Source organism: Vanacampus margaritifer, chromosome 8 (genome assembly GCF_051991255.1).
Source record: "Vanacampus margaritifer isolate UIUO_Vmar chromosome 8, RoL_Vmar_1.0, whole genome shotgun sequence".
Classification (NCBI taxonomy): Eukaryota; Metazoa; Chordata; class Actinopteri; order Syngnathiformes; family Syngnathidae; genus Vanacampus; species Vanacampus margaritifer.
Window position 1 is genome coordinate 26,660,638 of NC_135439.1, and position 24,694 is coordinate 26,685,331.

Here is a 24,694-nt window from a genome sequence, read left to right on the forward strand (position 1 = left end):
TCAGCCCCTGATTGTACACTTAAGGTGAAAATGTCAAAATCTTCAAAATGAGCATAAGCACAATGAAATTAATGCTGGAATCATCTTCAGGATGCTAGAATATACTAAATAAAGCAAAAATTTTGAGTCTACAACGTTTAGTTTAGGTTTGAGAGCCAAAATGAACTTTTTATTGCTTTAAACGCGTTTTCAGCCCCTGATTGTACACTTAAGGTGAAAATGTCAAAATCTTGAAAATGAGCATAAGCACAATGAAATTAATGCTGGAATCATCTTCAGGATGCTAGAATACACTAAATACAGCAAAAAATTTAAGTCTACAACGTTTATTTTAGGTGTGTGAGCCAAAATGAACTTTTTATTGCTTTAAATGCGTTTTCAGCCTGATTGTGCACTTTAGGTGAAAATGTCAAAATCTTCAAAATGAGCATAAGCACGATGAAATTAATGCTGGAATCATCTTCAGGATGCTAGAATACACTGAATACAGCAAAAATTTTGAGTCTACAACGTTTAGTTTAGGTGTGAGAGCCAAAATGAACTTTTTATTGCTTTAAACGCGTTTTCAGCCCCTGATTGTACACTTAAGGTGAAAATGTCAAAATCTTCAAAATGAGCATAAGCACAATGAAATTAATGCTGGAATCATCTTCAGGATGCTAGAATACACTAAATACAGCAAAAATGTTGAGTCTACAACGTTTATTTTCTGTGTGTGAGCCAAAATGAACTTTTTATTGCTTTAAATGCGTTTTCAGCCTGATTGTGCACTTTAGGTGAAAATGTCAAAATCTTCAAAATGAGCATAAGCACGATGAAATTAATGCTGGAATCATCTTCAGGATGCTAGAATACACTGAATACAGCAAAAATTTTGAGTCTACAACGTTTAGTTTAGGTGTGAGAGCCAAAATGAACTTTTTATTACTTTAAACGCGTTCGCAGCCCCTGATTGTACACTTAAGGTGAAAATGTCAAAATCTTAAAAATGAGCATAAGCACAATGAAATTAATGCTGGAATCATCTTCAGGATGCTAGAATACACTAAATACAGCAAAAAATTTGAGTCTACAACGTTTAGTTTAGGTGTGAGAGCCAAAATGAACTTTTTATTGCTTTAAATGCGTTTTCAGCCTGATTGTGCACTACAGGTGAAAATGTCAAAATCTTAAAAATGAGCATAAGCACAATGAAATTAATGCTGGAATCATCTTCAGGATGCTAGAATACACTAAATACAGCAAAAATTTTGAGTCTACAACGTTTAGTTTAGGTATGAGAGCCAAAATGAACTTTTTATTGCTTTAAACGCGTTTTCAGCCCCTGATTGTACACTACAGGTGAAAATGTCAAAATCTTAAAAATGAGCATAAGCACGATGAAATTAATGCTGGAATCATCTTCAGGATGCTAGAATACACTGAATACAGCAAAAATTTTGAGTCTACAACGTTTAGTTTAGGTGTGAGAGCCAAAATGAACTTTTTATTGCTTTAAACGCGTTTTCAGCCCCTGATTGTACACTTAAGGTGAAAATGTCAAAATCTTCAAAATGAGCATAAGCACAATGAAATTAATGCTGGAATCATCTTCAGGATGCTAGAATACACTGAATACAGCAAAAATTTTGAGTCTACAACGTTTAGTTTAGGTGTGAGAGCCAAAATGAACTTTTTATTGCGTTAAACGCGTTTTCAGCCCCTGATTGTACACTTAAGGTGAAAATGTCAAAATCTTAAAAATGAGCATAAGCACAATGAAATTAATGCTGGAATCATCTTCAGGATGCTAAAATACACTAAATACAGCAAAAATTTTGAGTCTACAACGTTTAGTTTAGGTGTGAGAGCCAAAATGAACTTTTTATTGCTTTAAACGCGTTTTCAGCCCCTGATTGTACACTTAAGGTGAAAATGTCAAAATCTTAAAAATGAGCATAAGCACAATGAAATTAATGCTGGAATCATCTTCAGGATGCTAGAATACACTAAATACAGCAAAAATTTTGAGTCTACAACGTTTATTTTAGGTGTGTGAGCCAAAATGAACTTTTTATTGCTTTAAATGCGTTTTCAGCCTGATTGTGCACTTTAGGTGAAAATGTCAAAATCTTCAAAATGAGCATAAGCACGATGAAATTAATGCTGGAATCATCTTCAGGATGCTAGAATACACTGAATACAGCAAAAAAAATTGAGTCTACAACGTTTAGTTTAGGTGTGAGAGCCAAAATGAACTTTTTATTGCTTTAAACGCGTTTTCAGCCCCTGATTGTACACTTAAGGTGAAAATGTCAAAATCTTCAAAATGAGCATAACAATGAAATTAATGCTGGAATCGTCTTCAGGATGCTAGAATGCACTAAATACAGCAAAAATTTTGAGTCTACAACGTTTAGTTTAGGTGTGAGAGTCAAAATGAACTTTTTATTGCTTTAAATGCGTTTTCAGCCTGATTGTGCACTTTAGGTGAAAATGTCAAAATCTTAAAAATGAGCATAAGCACAATGAAATTAATGCTGGAATCATCTTCAGGATGCTAGAATACACTAAATACAGCAAAAATTTTGAGTCTACAACGTTTAGTTTAGGTGTGAGAGCCAAAATGAACTTTTTATTGCTTTAAACGCGTTTTCAGCCCCTGATTGTACACTTAAGGTGAAAATGTCAAAATCTTAAAAATGAGCATAGGCACAGTGAAATTAATGCTGGAATCATCTTCAGGATGCTAGAATACACTAAATACAGCAAAAATTTTGAGTCTACAACGTTTATTTTAGGTGTGTGAGCCAAAATTAACTTTTTATTGCTTTAAATGCGTTTTCAGCCTGATTGTGCACTTTAGGTGAAAATGTCAAAATCTTCAAAATGAGCATAAGCACGATGAAATTAATGCTGGAATCATCTTCAGGATGCTAGAATACACTAAATACAGCAAAAATTCTGAGTCTGCAACGTTTATTTTAGGTGTGTGAGCCAAAATGAACTTTTTTGCTTTAAATGCGTTTTCAGCCTGATTGTGCACTTTAGGTGAAAATGTCAAAATCTTCAAAATGAGCATAAGCACAATGAAATTAATGCTGGAATCATCTTCAGGATGCTAGAATATACTAAATACAGCAAAAATTTTGAGTCTACAACGTTTAGTTTAGGTGTGAGAGCCAAAATTAACTTTTTATTGCTTTAAACGCGTTTTCAGCCCCTGATTGTACACTTAAGGTGAAAATGTCAAAATCTTCAAAATGAGCATAAGCACAATGAAATTAATGCTGGAATCATCTTCAGGATGCTAGAATACACTAAATACAGCAAAAATTTTAAGTCTACAACGTTTATTTTAGGTGTGAGAGCCAAAATGAACTTTTTATTGCTTTAAACGCGTTTTCAGCCCCTGATTGTACACTTAAGGTGAAAATGTCAAAATCTTCAAAATGAGCATAAGCACAATGAAATTAATGCTGGAATCATCTTCAGGATGCTAGAATACACTAAATACAGCAAAAATTTTGAGTCTACAAAGTTTATTTTAGGTGTGAGAGCCAAAATGAACTTTTTATTGCTTTAAACGCGTTTTCAGCCCCTGCTTGTACACTTAAGGTGAAAATGTCAAAATCTTCAAAATGAGCATAACAATGAAATTAATGCTGGAATCATCTTCAGGATGCTAGAATGCACTAAATACAGCAAAAATTTTGAGTCTACAACGTTTAGTTTAGGTGTGAGAGCCAAAATGAACTTTTTATTGCTTTAAATGCGTTTTCATTCTGATTGTGCACTTTAGGTGAAAATGTCAAAATCTTAAAAATGAGCATAAGCACAATGAAATTAATGCTGGAATCATCTTCAGGTTGCTAGAACACACTAAATACAGCAAAAATTTTGAGTCTACAACGTTTAGTTTAGTTGTGAGAGCCAAAATGAAATTTTTATTGCTTTAAACGCGTTTTCAGCCCCTGATTGTACACTTAAGGTGAAAATGTCAAAATCTTAAAAATGAGCATAGGCACAATGAAATTAATGCTGGAATCATCTTCAGGATGCTAGAATACACTAAATACAGCAAAAATTTTGAGTCTACAACGTTTATTTTAGGTGTGTGAGCCAAAATGAACTTTTTATTGCTTTAAATGCGTTTTCAGCCTGATTGTGCACTTTAGGTGAAAATGTCAAAATCTTCAAAATGAGCATAAGCACGATGAAATTAATGCTGGAATCATCTTCAGGATGCTAGAATACACTAAATACAGCAAAAATTCTGAGTCTACAACGTTTATTTTAGGTGTGTGAGCCAAAATGAACTTTTTTGCTTTAAATGCGTTTTCAGCCTGATTGTGCACTTTAGGTGAAAATGTCAAAATCTTCAAAATGAGCATAAGCACAATTAAATTAATGCTGGAATCATATTCAGGATGCTAGAATATACTAAATACAGCAAAAATTTTGAGTCTACAACGTTTAGTTTAGGTGTGAGAGCCAAAATGAACTTTTTATTGCTTTAAACGCGTTTTCAGCCCCTGATTGTATGTACACTTAAGGTGAAAATGTCAAAATCTTCAAAATGAGCATAAGCACAATGAAATTAATGCTGGAATCATCTTCAGGATGCTAGAATACACTAAATACAGCAAAAATTTTAAGTCTACAACGTTTATTTTAGGTGTGAGAGCCAAAATGAACTTTTTATTGCTTTAAACGCGTTTTCAGCCCCTGATTGTACACTTAAGGTGAAAATGTCAAAATCTTAAAAATGAGCATAGGCACAATGAAATTAATGCTGGAATCATCTTCAGGATGCTAGAATACACTAAATACAGCAAAAATTTTGAGTCGACAACGTTTATTTTAGGTGTGTGTGCCAAAATGAACTTTTTATTGCTTTAAATGCGTTTTCAGCCTGATTGTGCACTTTAGGTGAAAATGTCAAAATCTTCAAAATGAGCATAAGCACGATGAAATTAATGCTGGAATCATCTTCAGGATGCTAGAATACACTAAATACAGCAAAAATTCTGAGTCTACAACGTTTATTTTAGGTGTGTGAGCCAAAATGAACTTTTTTGCTTTAAATGCGTTTTCAGCCTGATTGTGCACTTTAGGTGAAAATGTCAAAATCTTAAAAATGAGCATAAGCACAATTTAATTAATGCTGGAATCATCTTCAGGATGCTGGAATACACTGAATACAGCAAAAATTTTGAGTCTACAACGTTTAGTTTAGGTGTGAGAGCCAAAATGAACTTTTTATTGCTTTAAACGCGTTTTCAGCCCCTGATTGTACACTTAAGGTGAAAATGTCAAAATCTTCAAAATGAGCATAAGCACAATGAAATTAATGCTGGAATCATCTTCAGGATGCTAGAATATACTAAATAAAGCAAAAATTTTGAGTCTACAACGTTTAGTTTAGGTTTGAGAGCCAAAATGAACTTTTTATTGCTTTAAACGCGTTTTCAGCCCCTGATTGTACACTTAAGGTGAAAATGTCAAAATCTTGAAAATGAGCATAAGCACAATGAAATTAATGCTGGAATCATCTTCAGGATGCTAGAATACACTAAATACAGCAAAAAATTTAAGTCTACAACGTTTATTTTAGGTGTGTGAGCCAAAATGAACTTTTTATTGCTTTAAATGCGTTTTCAGCCTGATTGTGCACTTTAGGTGAAAATGTCAAAATCTTCAAAATGAGCATAAGCACGATGAAATTAATGCTGGAATCATCTTCAGGATGCTAGAATACACTGAATACAGCAAAAATTTTGAGTCTACAACGTTTAGTTTAGGTGTGAGAGCCAAAATGAACTTTTTATTGCTTTAAACGCGTTTTCAGCCCCTGATTGTACACTTAAGGTGAAAATGTCAAAATCTTCAAAATGAGCATAAGCACAATGAAATTAATGCTGGAATCATCTTCAGGATGCTAGAATACACTAAATACAGCAAAAATGTTGAGTCTACAACGTTTATTTTCTGTGTGTGAGCCAAAATGAACTTTTTATTGCTTTAAATGCGTTTTCAGCCTGATTGTGCACTTTAGGTGAAAATGTCAAAATCTTCAAAATGAGCATAAGCACGATGAAATTAATGCTGGAATCATCTTCAGGATGCTAGAATACACTGAATACAGCAAAAATTTTGAGTCTACAACGTTTAGTTTAGGTGTGAGAGCCAAAATGAACTTTTTATTACTTTAAACGCGTTCGCAGCCCCTGATTGTACACTTAAGGTGAAAATGTCAAAATCTTAAAAATGAGCATAAGCACAATGAAATTAATGCTGGAATCATCTTCAGGATGCTAGAATACACTAAATACAGCAAAAAATTTGAGTCTACAACGTTTAGTTTAGGTGTGAGAGCCAAAATGAACTTTTTATTGCTTTAAATGCGTTTTCAGCCTGATTGTGCACTACAGGTGAAAATGTCAAAATCTTAAAAATGAGCATAAGCACAATGAAATTAATGCTGGAATCATCTTCAGGATGCTAGAATACACTAAATACAGCAAAAATTTTGAGTCTACAACGTTTAGTTTAGGTATGAGAGCCAAAATGAACTTTTTATTGCTTTAAACGCGTTTTCAGCCCCTGATTGTACACTACAGGTGAAAATGTCAAAATCTTAAAAATGAGCATAAGCACGATGAAATTAATGCTGGAATCATCTTCAGGATGCTAGAATACACTGAATACAGCAAAAATTTTGAGTCTACAACGTTTAGTTTAGGTGTGAGAGCCAAAATGAACTTTTTATTGCTTTAAACGCGTTTTCAGCCCCTGATTGTACACTTAAGGTGAAAATGTCAAAATCTTCAAAATGAGCATAAGCACAATGAAATTAATGCTGGAATCATCTTCAGGATGCTAGAATACACTGAATACAGCAAAAATTTTGAGTCTACAACGTTTAGTTTAGGTGTGAGAGCCAAAATGAACTTTTTATTGCGTTAAACGCGTTTTCAGCCCCTGATTGTACACTTAAGGTGAAAATGTCAAAATCTTAAAAATGAGCATAAGCACAATGAAATTAATGCTGGAATCATCTTCAGGATGCTAAAATACACTAAATACAGCAAAAATTTTGAGTCTACAACGTTTAGTTTAGGTGTGAGAGCCAAAATGAACTTTTTATTGCTTTAAACGCGTTTTCAGCCCCTGATTGTACACTTAAGGTGAAAATGTCAAAATCTTAAAAATGAGCATAAGCACAATGAAATTAATGCTGGAATCATCTTCAGGATGCTAGAATACACTAAATACAGCAAAAATTTTGAGTCTACAACGTTTATTTTAGGTGTGTGAGCCAAAATGAACTTTTTATTGCTTTAAATGCGTTTTCAGCCTGATTGTGCACTTTAGGTGAAAATGTCAAAATCTTCAAAATGAGCATAAGCACGATGAAATTAATGCTGGAATCATCTTCAGGATGCTAGAATACACTGAATACAGCAAAAAAAATTGAGTCTACAACGTTTAGTTTAGGTGTGAGAGCCAAAATGAACTTTTTATTGCTTTAAACGCGTTTTCAGCCCCTGATTGTACACTTAAGGTGAAAATGTCAAAATCTTCAAAATGAGCATAACAATGAAATTAATGCTGGAATCGTCTTCAGGATGCTAGAATGCACTAAATACAGCAAAAATTTTGAGTCTACAACGTTTAGTTTAGGTGTGAGAGTCAAAATGAACTTTTTATTGCTTTAAATGCGTTTTCAGCCTGATTGTGCACTTTAGGTGAAAATGTCAAAATCTTAAAAATGAGCATAAGCACAATGAAATTAATGCTGGAATCATCTTCAGGATGCTAGAATACACTAAATACAGCAAAAATTTTGAGTCTACAACGTTTAGTTTAGGTGTGAGAGCCAAAATGAACTTTTTATTGCTTTAAACGCGTTTTCAGCCCCTGATTGTACACTTAAGGTGAAAATGTCAAAATCTTAAAAATGAGCATAGGCACAGTGAAATTAATGCTGGAATCATCTTCAGGATGCTAGAATACACTAAATACAGCAAAAATTTTGAGTCTACAACGTTTATTTTAGGTGTGTGAGCCAAAATTAACTTTTTATTGCTTTAAATGCGTTTTCAGCCTGATTGTGCACTTTAGGTGAAAATGTCAAAATCTTCAAAATGAGCATAAGCACGATGAAATTAATGCTGGAATCATCTTCAGGATGCTAGAATACACTAAATACAGCAAAAATTCTGAGTCTGCAACGTTTATTTTAGGTGTGTGAGCCAAAATGAACTTTTTTGCTTTAAATGCGTTTTCAGCCTGATTGTGCACTTTAGGTGAAAATGTCAAAATCTTCAAAATGAGCATAAGCACAATGAAATTAATGCTGGAATCATCTTCAGGATGCTAGAATATACTAAATACAGCAAAAATTTTGAGTCTACAACGTTTAGTTTAGGTGTGAGAGCCAAAATTAACTTTTTATTGCTTTAAACGCGTTTTCAGCCCCTGATTGTACACTTAAGGTGAAAATGTCAAAATCTTCAAAATGAGCATAAGCACAATGAAATTAATGCTGGAATCATCTTCAGGATGCTAGAATACACTAAATACAGCAAAAATTTTAAGTCTACAACGTTTATTTTAGGTGTGAGAGCCAAAATGAACTTTTTATTGCTTTAAACGCGTTTTCAGCCCCTGATTGTACACTTAAGGTGAAAATGTCAAAATCTTCAAAATGAGCATAAGCACAATGAAATTAATGCTGGAATCATCTTCAGGATGCTAGAATACACTAAATACAGCAAAAATTTTGAGTCTACAAAGTTTATTTTAGGTGTGAGAGCCAAAATGAACTTTTTATTGCTTTAAACGCGTTTTCAGCCCCTGCTTGTACACTTAAGGTGAAAATGTCAAAATCTTCAAAATGAGCATAACAATGAAATTAATGCTGGAATCATCTTCAGGATGCTAGAATGCACTAAATACAGCAAAAATTTTGAGTCTACAACGTTTAGTTTAGGTGTGAGAGCCAAAATGAACTTTTTATTGCTTTAAATGCGTTTTCATTCTGATTGTGCACTTTAGGTGAAAATGTCAAAATCTTAAAAATGAGCATAAGCACAATGAAATTAATGCTGGAATCATCTTCAGGTTGCTAGAACACACTAAATACAGCAAAAATTTTGAGTCTACAACGTTTAGTTTAGTTGTGAGAGCCAAAATGAAATTTTTATTGCTTTAAACGCGTTTTCAGCCCCTGATTGTACACTTAAGGTGAAAATGTCAAAATCTTAAAAATGAGCATAGGCACAATGAAATTAATGCTGGAATCATCTTCAGGATGCTAGAATACACTAAATACAGCAAAAATTTTGAGTCTACAACGTTTATTTTAGGTGTGTGAGCCAAAATGAACTTTTTATTGCTTTAAATGCGTTTTCAGCCTGATTGTGCACTTTAGGTGAAAATGTCAAAATCTTCAAAATGAGCATAAGCACGATGAAATTAATGCTGGAATCATCTTCAGGATGCTAGAATACACTAAATACAGCAAAAATTCTGAGTCTACAACGTTTATTTTAGGTGTGTGAGCCAAAATGAACTTTTTTGCTTTAAATGCGTTTTCAGCCTGATTGTGCACTTTAGGTGAAAATGTCAAAATCTTCAAAATGAGCATAAGCACAATTAAATTAATGCTGGAATCATATTCAGGATGCTAGAATATACTAAATACAGCAAAAATTTTGAGTCTACAACGTTTAGTTTAGGTGTGAGAGCCAAAATGAACTTTTTATTGCTTTAAACGCGTTTTCAGCCCCTGATTGTATGTACACTTAAGGTGAAAATGTCAAAATCTTCAAAATGAGCATAAGCACAATGAAATTAATGCTGGAATCATCTTCAGGATGCTAGAATACACTAAATACAGCAAAAATTTTAAGTCTACAACGTTTATTTTAGGTGTGAGAGCCAAAATGAACTTTTTATTGCTTTAAACGCGTTTTCAGCCCCTGATTGTACACTTAAGGTGAAAATGTCAAAATCTTAAAAATGAGCATAGGCACAATGAAATTAATGCTGGAATCATCTTCAGGATGCTAGAATACACTAAATACAGCAAAAATTTTGAGTCGACAACGTTTATTTTAGGTGTGTGTGCCAAAATGAACTTTTTATTGCTTTAAATGCGTTTTCAGCCTGATTGTGCACTTTAGGTGAAAATGTCAAAATCTTCAAAATGAGCATAAGCACGATGAAATTAATGCTGGAATCATCTTCAGGATGCTAGAATACACTAAATACAGCAAAAATTCTGAGTCTACAACGTTTATTTTAGGTGTGTGAGCCAAAATGAACTTTTTTGCTTTAAATGCGTTTTCAGCCTGATTGTGCACTTTAGGTGAAAATGTCAAAATCTTCAAAATGAGCATAAGCACAATTTAATTAATGCTGGAATTATCTTCAGGATGCTAGAATACACTAAATACAGCAAAAATTTTGAGTCTATAACGTTTAGTTTAGGTGTGAGAGCCAAAATGAACTTTTTATTGCTTTAAACGCGTTTTCAGCCCCTGATTGTACACTTAAGGTGAAAATGTCAAAATCTTCAAAATGAGCATAAGCACAATGAAATTAATGCTGGAATCATCTTCAGGATGCTAGAATACACTAAATACAGCAAAAATTTTGAGTCTACAACGTTTATTTTAGGTGTGTGAGCCAAAATGAACTTTTTATTGCTTTAAATGCATTTTCAGCCTGATTGTGCACTTTAGGTGAAAATGTCAAAATCTTCAAAATGAGCATAAGCACGATGAAATTAATGCTGGAATCATCTTCAGGATGCTAGAATACACTGAATACAGCAAAAATTTTGAGTCTACAACGTTTAGTTTAGGTGTGAGAGCCAAAATGAACTTTTTATTGCTTTAAACGCGTTTTCAGCCCCTGATTGTACACTTAAGGTGAAAATGTCAAAATCTTAAAAATGAGCATAAGCACAATGAAATTAATGCTGGAATCATCTTCAGGATGCTAAAATACACTAAATACAGCAACAATTTTGAGTCTACAACGTTTAGTTTAGTTGTGAGAGCCAAAATGAACTTTTTATTGCTTTAAATGCGTTTTCAGCCTGATTGTGCACTTTAGGTGAAAATGTCAAAATCTTCAAAATGAGCATAAGCACGATGAAATTAATGCTGGAATCATCTTCGGGATTCTAGAATACACTGAATACAGCAAAAATTTGGAGTCTACAACGTTTAGTTTAGGTGTGAGAGCCAAAATGAACTTTTTATTGCTTTAAACGCGTTTTCAGCCCCTGATTGTACACTTAAGGTTAAAAATGTCAAAATCTTAAAAATGAGCATAAGAACAATGAAATTAATGCTGGAATCATCTTCAGGATGCTAAAATGCACTAAATACAGCAAAAATTTTGAGTCTACAACGTTTAGTTTAGGTCTGAGAGCCAAAATGAACTTTTTATTGCTTTAAATGCGTTTTCAGCCTGATTGTGCACTTTAGGTGAAAATGTCAAAATCTTCAAAATGAGCATAAGCACGATGAAATTAATGCTGGAATCATCTTCAGGATGCTAGACTACACTGAATACAGCAAAAATTTTGAGTCTACAACGTTTAGTTTAGGTGTGAGAGCCAAAATGAACTTTTTATTGCTTTAAACGCGTTTTCAGCCCCTGATTGTACACTTAAGGTGAAAATGTCAAAATCTTAAAAATGAGCATAAGCACAATGAAATTAATGCTGGAATCATCTTCAGGATGCTAAAATACACTAAATACAGCAAAAATTTTGAGTCTACAACGTTTAGTTTAGGTGTGAGAGCCAAAATGAACTTTTTATTGCTTTAAATGCGTTTTCAGCCTGATTGTGCACTTTAGGTGAAAATGTCAAAATCTTAAAAATGAGCATAAGCACAATGAAATTAATGCTGGAATCATCTTCAGGATGCTAGAATACACTAAATACAGCAAAAATTTTGAGTCTACAACGCTTAGTTTAGGTGTGAGAGCCAAAATGAACTTTTTATTGCTTTAAACGCGTTTTCAGCCCCTGATTGTACACTTAAGGTGAAAATGTCAAAATCTTAAAAATGAGCATAAGCACAATGAAATTAATGCTGGAATCATCTTGAGGATGCTAAAATACACTAAATACAGCAACAATTTTGAGTCTACAACGTTTAGTTTAGGTGTGAGAGCCAAAATGAACTTTTTATTGCTTTAAATGCGTTTTCAGCCTGATTGTGCACTTTAGGTGAAAATGTCAAAATCTTCAAAATGAGCATAAGCACAATGAAATTAATGCTGGAATCATCTTCAGGATGCTAGAATACACTAAATACAGCAAAAATTTTGAGTCTACAACGTTTAGTTTAGGTGTGAGAGCCAAAATGAACTTTTTATTGCTTTAAACGCGTTTTCAGCCCCTGATTGTACACTTAAGGTGAAAATGTCAAAATCTTAAAAATGAGCATAAGAACAATGAAATTAATGCTGGAATCATCTTCAGGATGCTAAAATACACTAAATACAGCAACAATTTTGAGTCTACAACGTTTAGTTTAGGTGTGAGAGCCAAAATGAACTTTTTATTGCTTTAAATGCGTTTTCAGCCTGATTGTGCACTTTAGGTGAAAATGTCAAAATCTTCAAAATGAGCATAAGCACGATGAAATTAATGCTGGAATCATCTTCGGGATGCTAGAATACACTGAATACAGCAAAAATTTGGAGTCTACAACGTTTAGTTTAGGTGTGAGAGCCAAAATGAACTTTTTATTGCTTTAAACGCGTTTTCAGCCCCTGATTGTACACTTAAGGTTAAAAATGTCAAAATCTTAAAAATGAGCATAAGAACAATGAAATTAATGCTGGAATCATCTTCAGGATGCTAAAATGCACTAAATACAGCAAAAATTTTGAGTCTACAACGTTTAGTTTAGGTCTGAGAGCCAAAATGAACTTTTTATTGCTTTAAATGCGTTTTCAGCCTGATTGTGCACTTTAGGTGAAAATGTCAAAATCTTCAAAATGAGCATTAGCACGATGAAATTAATGCTGGAATCATCTTCAGGATGCTAGACTACACTGAATACAGCAAAAATTTTGAGTCTACAACGTTTAGTTTAGGTGTGAGAGCCAAAATGAACTTTTTATTGCTTTAAACGCGTTTTCAGCCCCTGATTGTACACTTAAGGTGAAAATGTCAAAATCTTAAAAATGAGCATAAGCACAATGAAATTAATGCTGGAATCATCTTCAGGATGCTAAAATACACTAAATACAGCAAAAATTTTGAGTCTACAACGTTTAGTTTAGGTGTGAGAGCCAAAATGAACTTTTTATTGCTTTAAACGCTTTTTCAGCCCCTGATTGTACACTTAAGGTGAAAATGTCAAAATCTTCAAAATGAGCATAAGCACAATGAAATTAATGCTGGAATCATCTTCAGGATGCTAAAATACACTAAATACAGCAAAAATTTTGAGTCTACAACGTTTAGTTTAGGTGTGAGAGCCAAAATGAACTTTTTATTGCTTTAAACGCGTTTTCAGCCCCTGATTGTACACTTTAGGTGAAAATGTCAAAATCTTAAAAATGAGCATAAGCACAATGAAATTAATGCTGGAATCATCTTCAGGATGCTAGAATACACTAAATACAGCAAAAATTTTGAGTCTACAACGTTTAGTTTAGGTGTGAGAGCCAAAATGAACTTTTTATTGCTTTAAACGCGTTTTCAGCCTGATTGTGCACTTTAGGTGAAAATGTCAAAATCTTAAAAATGAGCATAAGCACAATGAAATTAATGCTGGAATCATCTTCAGGATGCTAGAATACACTAAATACAGCAAACATTTTGAGTCTACAACGTTTAGTTTAGGTGTGAGAGCCAAAATGAACTTTTTATTGCTTTAAACGCGTTTTCAGCCCCTGATTGTACACTTAAGGTGAAAATGTCAAAATCTTAAAAATGAGCATAAGCACAATGAAATTAATGCTGGAATCATCTTCAGGATGCTAAAATACACTAAATACAGCAAAAATTTTGAGTCTACAACGTTTAGTTTAGGTGTGAGAGCCAAAATGAACTTTTTATTGCTTTAAATGTGTTTTCAGCCTGATTGTGCACTTTAGGTGAAAATGTCAAAATCTTAAAAATGAGCATAAGCACAATGAAATTAATGCTGGAATCATCTTCAGGATGCTAAAATACACTAAATACAGCAAAAATTTTGAGTCTACAACGTTTAGTTTAGGTGTGAGAGCCAAAATGAACTTTTTATTGCTTTAAACGCGTTTTCAGCCTGATTGTGCACTTTAGGTGAAAATGTCAAAATCTTAAAAATGAGCATAAGCACAATGAAATTAATGCTGGAATCATCTTCAGGATGCTAGAATACACTAAATACAGCAAAAATTTTGAGTCTACAACGTTTAGTTTAGGTGTGAGAGCCAAAATGAACTTTTTATTGCTTTAAACGCGTTTTCAGCCCCTGATTGTACACTTAAGGTGAAAATGTCAAAATCTTCAAAATGAGCATAAGCACAATGAAATTAATGCTGTAATCATCTTCAGGATGCTAGAATACACTAAATACAGCAAAAATTTTGAGTCTACAACGTTTATTTTAGGTGTGTGAGCCAAAATGAACTTTTTATTGCTTTAAATGCGTTTTCAGCCTGATTGTGCACTTTAGAAGAAAATGTCAAAATCTTCAAAATGAGCATAAGCACGATGAAATTAATGCTGGAATCATCTTCAGGATGCTAGAATACACTGAATACAGCAAAAATTTTGAGACTACAACGTTTAGTTTAGGTGTGAAAGCCAAAAATGAACTTTTTATTGCTTTAAACGCGTTTTCAGCCCCTGATTGTACACTTAAGGTGAAAATGTCAAAATCTTTAAAATGAGCATAAGCACAATGAAATTAATGCTGGAATCATCTTCAGGATACTAGAATACACTAAATACAGCAAAAAAATTTAGTCTACAACGTTTATTTTAGATGTGAGAGCCAAAATGAACTTTTTATTGCTTTAAATGCGTTTTCAGCCTGATTGTACACTTTAGGTGAAAATGTCAAAATCTTAAAAATGAGCATAAGCACAATGAAATTAATGCTGGAATCATCTTCAGGATGCTAGAATACACTAAATACAGCAAACATTTTGAGTCTACAACATTTATTTTAGGTGTGTGAGCCAAAATGAACTTTTTATTGCTTTAAATGCGTTTTCAGCCTGATTGTGCACTTTAGGTGAAAATGTCAAAATCTTCAAAATGAGCATAAGCACGATGAAATTAATGCTGGAATCATCTTCAGGATGCTAGACTACACTGAATACAGCAAAAATTTTGAGTCTACAACGTTTAGTTTAGGTGTGAGAGCCAAAATGAACTTTTTATTGCTTTAAACGCGTTTTCAGCCCCTGATTGTACACTTAAGGTGAAAATGTCAAAATCTTAAAAATGAGCATAAGCACAATGAAATTAATGCTGGAATCATCTTCAGGATGCTAAAATACACTAAATACAGCAAAAATTTTGAGTCTACAACGTTTAGTTTAGGTGTGAGAGCCAAAATGAACTTTTTATTGCTTTAAATGCGTTTTCAGCCTGATTGTGCACTTTAGGTGAAAATGTCAAAATCTTAAAAATGAGCATAAGCACAATGAAATTAATGCTGGAATCATCTTCAGGATGCTAGAATACACTAAATACAGCAAAAATTTTGAGTCTACAACGCTTAGTTTAGGTGTGAGAGCCAAAATGAACTTTTTATTGCTTTAAACGCGTTTTCAGCCCCTGATTGTACACTTAAGGTGAAAATGTCAAAATCTTAAAAATGAGCATAAGCACAATGAAATTAATGCTGGAATCATCTTGAGGATGCTAAAATACACTAAATACAGCAACAATTTTGAGTCTACAACGTTTAGTTTAGGTGTGAGAGCCAAAATGAACTTTTTATTGCTTTAAATGCGTTTTCAGCCTGATTGTGCACTTTAGGTGAAAATGTCAAAATCTTCAAAATGAGCATAAGCACAATGAAATTAATGCTGGAATCATCTTCAGGATGCTAGAATACACTAAATACAGCAAAAATTTTGAGTCTACAACGTTTAGTTTAGGTGTGAGAGCCAAAATGAACTTTTTATTGCTTTAAACGCGTTTTCAGCCCCTGATTGTACACTTAAGGTGAAAATGTCAAAATCTTAAAAATGAGCATAAGAACAATGAAATTAATGCTGGAATCATCTTCAGGATGCTAAAATACACTAAATACAGCAACAATTTTGAGTCTACAACGTTTAGTTTAGGTGTGAGAGCCAAAATGAACTTTTTATTGCTTTAAATGCGTTTTCAGCCTGATTGTGCACTTTAGGTGAAAATGTCAAAATCTTCAAAATGAGCATAAGCACGATGAAATTAATGCTGGAATCATCTTCGGGATGCTAGAATACACTGAATACAGCAAAAATTTGGAGTCTACAACGTTTAGTTTAGGTGTGAGAGCCAAAATGAACTTTTTATTGCTTTAAACGCGTTTTCAGCCCCTGATTGTACACTTAAGGTTAAAAATGTCAAAATCTTAAAAATGAGCATAAGAACAATGAAATTAATGCTGGAATCATCTTCAGGATGCTAAAATGCACTAAATACAGCAAAAATTTTGAGTCTACAACGTTTAGTTTAGGTCTGAGAGCCAAAATGAACTTTTTATTGCTTTAAATGCGTTTTCAGCCTGATTGTGCACTTTAGGTGAAAATGTCAAAATCTTCAAAATGAGCATTAGCACGATGAAATTAATGCTGGAATCATCTTCAGGATGCTAGACTACACTGAATACAGCAAAAATTTTGAGTCTACAACGTTTAGTTTAGGTGTGAGAGCCAAAATGAACTTTTTATTGCTTTAAACGCGTTTTCAGCCCCTGATTGTACACTTAAGGTGAAAATGTCAAAATCTTAAAAATGAGCATAAGCACAATGAAATTAATGCTGGAATCATCTTCAGGATGCTAAAATACACTAAATACAGCAAAAATTTTGAGTCTACAACGTTTAGTTTAGGTGTGAGAGCCAAAATGAACTTTTTATTGCTTTAAACGCTTTTTCAGCCCCTGATTGTACACTTAAGGTGAAAATGTCAAAATCTTCAAAATGAGCATAAGCACAATGAAATTAATGCTGGAATCATCTTCAGGATGCTAAAATACACTAAATACAGCAAAACTTTTGAGTCTACAACGTTTTGTTTAGGTGTGAGAGCCAAAATGAACTTTTTATTGCTTTAAATGCGTTTTCAGCCTGATTGTGCACTTTAGGTGAAAATGTCAAAATCTTAAAAATGAGCATAATCACAATGAAATTAATGCTTGAATCATCTTCAGGATGCTAGAATACACTAAATACAGCAAAAATTTTGAGTCTACAACGTTTAGTTTAGGTGTGAGAGCCAAAATGAACTTTTTATTGCTTTAAACGCGTTTTCAGCCCCTGATTGTACACTTAAGGTGAAAATTTCAAAATCTCCAAAATGAGCATAAGCACAATGAAATTAATGCTGGAATCATCTTTAGGATGCTAGAAAACACTAAATACAGCACAAATTTTGAGTCTACAACGTTTAGTTTAGGTGTGAGAGCCAAAATGAACTTTTTATGGCTTTAAATGCGTTTTCAGCCTGATTGTGCACTTTAGGTAAAAATGTCAAAATCTTCAAAATGAGCATAAGCACAATGAAATTAATGCTGGAATCATCTTCAGGATGCTAGAATACACTAAATACAGCAAAAATTTTGAGTCTACAACGTTTAGTTTAGGTGTGAGAGCCAAAATGAACTTTTTATTGCTTTAAACGCGTTTTCAGCCCCTGATTGTACACTTGAGGTGAAAATGTCAAAATCTTCAAAATGAGCATAAGCACAATGAAATTAATGCTGGAATCATCTTCAGGATGCTAGAATACACTAAATACAGCAAAACTTTTGAGTCTACAACGTTTAGTTTAGGTGTGTGAGCCAAAATTAACTTTTTATTGCTTTAAATGCGTTTTCAGCCTGATTGTGCACTTTAGGTGAAAATGTCAAAATCTTCAAAATGAGCATAAGCACGATGAAATTAATGCTGGAATCATCTTCAGGATGCTAGAATGCACTGAATACAGCAAAAATTTTGAGTCTACAACAATTAGTTTAGGTGTGAGAGCCAAAATGAACTTTTTATTGCTTTAAACGCGTTTTCAGCCCCTGATTGTACACTTAAGGTGAAAATGTCAAAATCTTAAAAATGAGCATAAGCACAATGAAATTAATGCTGGAATCATATTCAGGATGCTAGAATACACTAAATAAAGCAAAAATGTTGAGTCTACAACGTTTTGTTTAGGTGTGAGAGCCAAAATGAACTTTTTATTGCTTTAAATGCGTTTTCAGCCTGATATTGCACTTTAGGTGAAAATGTCAAAATCTTCAAAATGGCATAAGCACAATGAAATTAATGTTGGAATCATCTTCAGGATGCTAGAATACACTAAATACAGCAAAAAATTTGAGTCTACAACGTTTAGTTTAGGTGTGAGAGCCAAAATGAACTTTTTATTGCTTTAAACGCGTTTTCAGCCCCTGATTGTACACTTAAGGTGAAAATGTCCAAATCTTCAAAATGAGCATAAGCACAATGAAATTAATGCTGGAATCATCTTCAGGATGCTAGAATACACTAAATACAGCAAAACTTTTGAGTCTACAACGTTTTGTTTAGGTGTGAGAGCCAAAATGAACTTTTTATTGCTTTAAATGCGTTTTCAGCCTGATTGTGCACTTTAGGTGAAAATGTCAAAATCTTCAAAATGAGCATAAGCACGATGAAATTAATGCTGGAATCATCTTCAGGATGCTAGAATACACTGAATACAGCAAAAATTTTGAGTCTACAACGTTTAGTTTAGGTGTGAGAGCCAAAAAGAACTTTTTATTGCTTTAAACGCGTTTTCAGCCCCTGATTGTACACTTAAGGTGAAAATGTCAAAATCTTCAAAATGAGCATAAGCACAATGAAATTAATGCTGGAATCATCTTCAGGATGCTAGAATACACTAAATACAGCAAAAATGTTGAGTCTACAACGTTTATTTTCTGTGTGTGAGCCAAAATGAACTTTTTATTGCTTTAAATGCGTTTTCAGCCTGATTGTGCACTTTAGGTGAAAATGTCAAAATCTTCAAAATGAGCATAAGCATGATGAAATTAATGCTGGAATCATCTTCAGGATGCTAGAATACACTAAATACAGCAAAAATTTTGAGTCTACAACGTTTATTTTAGGTGTGTGAGCCAAAATGAACTTTTTATTGCTTTAAATGCGTTTTCAGCCTGATTGTGCACTATAGGTGAAAATGTCAAAATCTTCAAAATGAGCATAAGCACGATGAAATTAATGCTGGAATCATCTTCAGGATGCTAGAATACACTAAATACAGCAAAAATTCTGAGTCTACAACGTTTATTTTAGGTGTGTGAGCCAAAATTAACTTTTTTGCTTTAAATGCGTTTTCAGCCTGATTGTGCACTTTAGGTGAAAATGTCAAAATCTTCAAAATGAGCATAAGCACAATTAAATTAATGCTGGAATCATCTTCAGGATGCTAGAATATACTAAATACAGCAAAAATTTTGAGTCTACAACGTTTAGTTTAGGTGTGAGAGCCAAAATGAACTTTTTATTGCTTTAAACGCGTTTTCAGCCCCTGATTGTACACTTAAGGTGAAAATGTCAAAATCTTCAAAATGAGCATAAGCACAATGAAATTAATGCTGGAATCATCTTCAGGATGCTAGAATACACTAAATACAGCAAAAATTTTAAGTCTACAACGTTTATTTTAGGTGTGAGAGCCAAAATGAACTTTTTATTGCTTTAAACGCGTTTTCAGCCCCTGATTGTACACTTAAGGTGAAAATGTCAAAATCTTCAAAATGAGCATAAGCACAATGAAATTAATGCTGGAATCATCTTCAGGATGCTAAAATACACTAAATACAGCAAAAATTTTGAGTCTACAACGTTTAGTTTAGGTGTGAGAGCCAAAATGAACTTTTTATTGCTTTAAATGCGTTTTCAGCCTGATTGTGCACTTTAGGTGAAAATTTCAAAATCTTAAAAATGAGCATAAGCACAATGAAATTAATGCTGGAATCATCTTCAGGATGTTAGAATACACTAAATACAGCAAAATTTTTGAGTCTACAACGTTTAGTTTAGGTGTGAGAGCCAAAATGAACTTTTTATTGCTTTAAATGCGTTTTCAGCCTGATTGTGCACTTTAGGTGAAAATGTCAAAATCTTAAAAATGAGCATAAGCACAATGAAATTAATGCTGGAATCATCTTCAGGATGCTGGAATACACTGAATACAGCAAAAATTTTGAGTCTACAACGTTTAGTTTAGGTGTGAGAGCCAAAATGAACTTTTTATTGCTTTAAACGCGTTTTCAGCCCCTGATTGTACACTTAAGGTGAAAATGTCAAAATCTTCAAAATGAGCATAAGCACAATGAAATTAATGCTGGAATCATCTTCAGGATGCTAGAATATACTAAATAAAGCAAAAATTTTGAGTCTACAACGTTTAGTTTAGGTTTGAGAGCCAAAATGAACTTTTTATTGCTTTAAACGCGTTTTCAGCCCCTGATTGTACACTTAAGGTGAAAATGTCAAAATCTTGAAAATGAGCATAAGCACAATGAAATTAATGCTGGAATCATCTTCAGGATGCTAGAATACACTAAATACAGCAAAAAATTTAAGTCTACAACGTTTATTTTAGGTGTGTGAGCCAAAATGAACTTTTTATTGCTTTAAATGCGTTTTCAGCCTGATTGTGCACTTTAGGTGAAAATGTCAAAATCTTCAAAATGAGCATAAGCACGATGAAATTAATGCTGGAATCATCTTCAGGATGCTAGAATACACTGAATACAGCAAAAATTTTGAGTCTACAACGTTTAGTTTAGGTGTGAGAGCCAAAATGAACTTTTTATTGCTTTAAACGCGTTTTCAGCCCCTGATTGTACACTTAAGGTGAAAATGTCAAAATCTTCAAAATGAGCATAAGCACAATGAAATTAATGCTGGAATCATCTTCAGGATGCTAGAATACACTAAATACAGCAAAAATGTTGAGTCTACAACGTTTATTTTCTGTGTGTGAGCCAAAATGAACTTTTTATTGCTTTAAATGCGTTTTCAGCCTGATTGTGCACTTTAGGTGAAAATGTCAAAATCTTCAAAATGAGCATAAGCACGATGAAATTAATGCTGGAATCATCTTCAGGATGCTAGAATACACTGAATACAGCAAAAATTTTGAGTCTACAACGTTTAGTTTAGGTGTGAGAGCCAAAATGAACTTTTTATTACTTTAAACGCGTTCGCAGCCCCTGATTGTACACTTAAGGTGAAAATGTCAAAATCTTAAAAATGAGCATAAGCACAATGAAATTAATGCTGGAATCATCTTCAGGATGCTAGAATACACTAAATACAGCAAAAAATTTGAGTCTACAACGTTTAGTTTAGGTGTGAGAGCCAAAATGAACTTTTTATTGCTTTAAATGCGTTTTCAGCCTGATTGTGCACTACAGGTGAAAATGTCAAAATCTTAAAAATGAGCATAAGCACAATGAAATTAATGCTGGAATCATCTTCAGGATGCTAGAATACACTAAATACAGCAAAAATTTTGAGTCTACAACGTTTAGTTTAGGTATGAGAGCCAAAATGAACTTTTTATTGCTTTAAACGCGTTTTCAGCCCCTGATTGTACACTACAGGTGAAAATGTCAAAATCTTAAAAATGAGCATAAGCACGATGAAATTAATGCTGGAATCATCTTCAGGATGCTAGAATACACTGAATACAGCAAAAATTTTGAGTCTACAACGTTTAGTTTAGGTGTGAGAGCCAAAATGAACTTTTTATTGCTTTAAACGCGTTTTCAGCCCCTGATTGTACACTTAAGGTGAAAATGTCAAAATCTTCAAAATGAGCATAAGCACAATGAAATTAATGCTGGAATCATCTTCAGGATGCTAGAATACACTAAATACAGCAAAAATTTTGAGTCTACAACGTTTAGTTTAGGTGTGAGAGCCAAAATGAACTTTTTATTGCTTTAAATGCGTTTTCAGCCTGATTGTGCACTTTAGGTGAAAATGTCAAAATCTTAAAAATGAGCATAAGCACAATGGAATTAATGCTGGAATCATCTTCAGGATGCTGGAATACACTGAATACAGCAAAAATTTTGAGTCTACAACGTTTAGTTTAGGTGTGAGAGCCAAAATGAACTTTTTATTGCTTTAAACGCGTTTTCAGCCCCTGATTGTACACTTAAGGTGAAAATGTCAAAATCTTCAAAATGAGCATAAGCACAATGAAATTAATGCTGGAATCATCTTCAGGATGCTAGAATACACTGAATACAGCAAAAATTTTGAGTCTACAACGTTTAGTTTAGGTGTGTGAGCCAAAATGAACTTTTTATTGCTTTAAATGCGTTTTCAGCCTGATTGTGCACTTTAGGTGAAAATGTCAAAATCTTCAAAATGAGCATAAGCACGATGAAATTAATGCTGGAATCATCTTCAGGATGCTAGAATACACTGAATACAGCAAAAAAATTTGAGTCTACAACGTTTAGTTTAGGTGTGAGAGCCAAAATGAACTTTTTATTGCTTTAAACGCGTTTTCAGCCCCTGATTGTACACTTAAGGTGAAAATGTCAAAATCTTCAAAATGAGCATAACAATGAAATTAATGCTGGAATCGTCTTCAGGATGCTAGAATGCACTATATACAGCAAAAATTTTGAGTCTACAACGTTTAGTTTAGGTGTGAGAGTCAAAATGAACTTTTTATTGCTTTAAATGCGTTTTCAGCCTGATTGTGCACTTTAGGTGAAAATGTCAAAATCTTAAAAATGAGCATAAGCACAATGAAATTAATGCTGGAATCATCTTCAGGATGCTAGAATACACTAAATACAGCAAAAATTTTGAGTCTACAACGTTTAGTTTAGGTGTGAGAGCCAAAATGAACTTTTTATTGCTTTAAACGCGTTTTCAGCCCCTGATTGTACACTTAAGGTGAAAATGTCAAAATCTTAAAAATGAGCATAGGCACAATGAAATTAATGCTGGAATCATCTTCAGGATGCTAGAATACACTAAATACAGCAAAAATTTTGAGTCTACAACGTTTATTTTAGGTGTGTGAGCCAAAATTAACTTTTTATTGCTTTAAATGCGTTTTCAGCCTGATTGTGCACTTTAGGTGAAAATGTCAAAATCTTCAAAATGAGCATAAGCACGATGAAATTAATGCTGGAATCATCTTCAGGATGCTAGAATACACTAAATACAGCAAAAATTCTGAGTCTACAACGTTTATTTTAGGTGTGTGAGCCAAAATGAACTTTTTTGCTTTAAATGCGTTTTCAGCCTGATTGTGCACTTTAGGTGAAAATGTCAAAATCTTCAAAATGAGCATAAGCACAATGAAATTAATGCTGGAATCATCTTCAGGATGCTAGAATATACTAAATACAGCAAAAATTTTCAGTCTACAACGTTTAGTTTAGGTGTGAGAGCCAAAATTAACTTTTTATTGCTTTAAACGCGTTTTCAGCCCCTGATTGTACACTTAAGGTGAAAATGTCAAAATTTTCAAAATGAGCATAAGCACAATGAAATTAATGCTGGAATCATCTTCAGGATGCTAGAATACACTAAATACAGCAAAAATTTTAAGTCTACAACGTTTATTTTAGGTGTGAGAGCCAAAATGAACTTTTTATTGCTTTAAACGCGTTTTCAGCCCCTGATTGTACACTTAAGGTGAAAATGTCAAAATCTTCAAAATGAGCATAAGCACAATGAAATTAATGCTGGAATCATCTTCAGGATGCTAGAATACACTAAATACAGCAAAAATTTTGAGTCTACAAAGTTTATTTTAGGTGTGAGAGCCAAAATGAACTTTTTATTGCTTTAAACGCGTTTTCAGCCCCTGCTTGTACACTTAAGGTGAAAATGTCAAAATCTTCAAAATGAGCATAACAATGAAATTAATGCTGGAATCATCTTCAGGATGCTAGAATGCACTAAATACAGCAAAAATTTTGAGTCTACAACGTTTAGTTTAGGTGTGAGAGCCAAAATGAACTTTTTATTGCTTTAAATGCGTTTTCATTCTGATTGTGCACTTTAGGTGAAAATGTCAAAATCTTCAAAATGAGCATAAGCACGATGAAATTAATGCTGGAATCATCTTCAGGATGCTAGAATACACTAAATACAGCAAAAATTCTGAGTCTACAACGTTTATTTTAGGTGTGTGAGCCAAAATGAACTTTTTTGCTTTAAATGCGTTTTCAGCCTGATTGTGCACTTTAGGTGAAAATGTCAAAATCTTCAAAATGAGCATAAGCACAATTAAATTAATGCTGGAATCATATTCAGGATGCTAGAATATACTAAATACAGCAAAAATTTTGAGTCTACAACGTTTAGTTTAGGTGTGAGAGCCAAAATGAACTTTTTATTGCTTTAAACGCGTTTTCAGCCCCTGATTGTATGTACACTTAAGGTGAAAATGTCAAAATCTTCAAAATGAGCATAAGCACAATGAAATTAATGC